This window comes from Palaemon carinicauda, chromosome 20 (genome assembly GCF_036898095.1).
Source record: "Palaemon carinicauda isolate YSFRI2023 chromosome 20, ASM3689809v2, whole genome shotgun sequence".
NCBI classification, from domain to species: domain Eukaryota; kingdom Metazoa; phylum Arthropoda; class Malacostraca; order Decapoda; family Palaemonidae; genus Palaemon; species Palaemon carinicauda.
In genome coordinates, this window is record NC_090744.1 from 99,976,807 (window position 1) to 99,979,306 (window position 2,500).

A 2,500-nucleotide genomic window follows, 5' to 3' on the forward strand; every position below is an offset into this window, starting at 1 on the left:
GTAGTATAATATGCCTTTCAAATAGTAATTCAAAGGATCAGGAATGAACGATACGTTTAACTTCCATTAATTATCAAGCTAAATCCTTTGAAAAGTGACAGTCGTTTTATTTAGAAAATATGATATTTCTATGCAAATGTTTGTATACATGGTAACAGATACACAAAGAAAACTGAGAATTAACTTTTTATGTCATAAAATTCTTGTAAATATCATAAATGACAAATATTGTCTGAATGTTGTACAGTTTATAGTATTGCTAAAGACACTTTATAAATAAATAAATTATTAAATGAGCTTACCTTGGACATAGCAGTTATGTAGTTCGAAAACAAGTTGCTGAAACCGTTTAAAATTCAAATTTTGAATTTCATATCACAAATCCATGAAATCTGGTTTCACGAAACCTTTGGTTCCCCGAAACGTTTAGTTTCACAAATACTATGGTATCACTATTAAAGTAGAGAACTGCTCTTGTTAATTTCCTAATTTCAGTTTTGCTTGAGTATTTACGAGTTCGCAGTATGATCTGCAGCACTTGATGAGAAGCGGAGTTTTAGAATGCAGATTTATGCTTGTTAAATTCTCTTCCCTCTTAGTTAATGACGATATTCTGCCATCAGGCAACACCGTTTTAACTCGAACAATCTTTTAAAGAACAATAATTTTGTAGTACAGCTTACCTGTTCAAGTCAACTTGTCCTTTACACTTCAGAGTCCTTGCCTGCAAAGAATAAATTTCAGTTTCAATTTCAATTACAAAACATTTATTAGTATAATTCAAATGGAGTGTATCGGTATGCTGCTACACCAACAAAATTCAACAGAGCTCAGGCAATAAGAATTGTAACAAAAAGAAAATTATTAAAAAAAAGCTAATTGATACAAGAGAAAATGTTACACTAAATAAAAATTACATTTGACAAAGATTAAACTAATCACTTATACTTTTTGCTAAACTATAAATTAGACTTTACAAATCAAAAGTTGATAATACACTATAACAAAATTAATTAGCCAAAAGTCATAAAAATCATGTTACAAAACTATTTTCAGAAAAGGTATAAAAATGAAAATTTAAAACCTATACTAATGTAAAGGCAATTGCATCAATTATTTTTTCCAAAACAAATTAGGAAATTTCTTTTACAAGATAAATGAGATCAGTGTCACACGATGACTTGTCTGCTGGACAAATGGCTGTTGAATTATTCTAATTTTTCGAAGCCATTGGATAGGTTGACTGTTGTGCTTGATGTTTGTTTGTTTGATTGTCCGGTTTGGTTATTCCCTTTTTTATAAATATCCCTTTTTGTGTCTTGCAGATTTTAGTGTTATTAATACACTTTCAAGATACAAATAACTATTGAAAGTTTGTGATCAGCAATTAAAAACTAATGTTTCTAACTAGAATATATCAATAGCTAAACAAAATTTCCTTGAGACTTGAAAGTGAAAAGAAATCACATTATTAATCAATAATGGTTTATCAATAAAATTCTATACATAACTTCAATATTATCTTTTATTAAACATTGAATTGAAAGATATCCGTGAATCCAAGTGGATTATATTCTATATGGCAAGAAATATTAGAGCTTTATGGTAAAGTTCGGAATAAGAATACATTTTAAAACATTTAACTATTATCAGTCATTTAACCCAAAGACAGTTCTCATTCATATTCAATTTAAAAAAAAAAGTGTTTCCTTAAAAAGTTAGCAACAACTACATATGCTTTCTTATTTTGTTTATTAAAATTCTACAAATTTAAATAGCAAACAAAAAAAAAACCATGAAAGAATAAAATGAAAATAAATAATCGAAGGAGCCACAGAGATTCGTAAGAAACACCCCAATGACATTCCTAAATATAGTCAAGCTGGAAGGAGACTACGAGGCGACTTTTCTAACCAAATTACAATTCTAGACTTGAAGGGGGGTTGGGGGTTGGGGTTTGGGTAGGGGGTTCTGTGCAAAAGTTTTGTCGCATCTTCTCTTTTACATGATAATATTTTTCCGGCCCGGCAATTAAGATATGAGAAGTTCTTGGTTGAGAATTAAATGCAATATGATGGCTGTGGCCCGTGATATCAAGAATGTGAAGATACTCTTTCGATCTTTTTTTCTTTATATATATTCATATATATGAATATATATATATATATATATATATATATATATATATATATATATATATATATATATATATGTATATTCATATATATATATATATATATATATATATATATATATATATATATAAAATGTATGTATGTATGTATGTATGTATATATATATATATAAAATGTATGTATGTATGTATGTATGTATGTATATATATATATATATATATATATATATATATATATATATATATATATATATATATATATATGTATATATATGTATATATATATATATATATATATATATATATATATATATATATACATATATATACGTATATATATGTATATATATATATATATATATATAT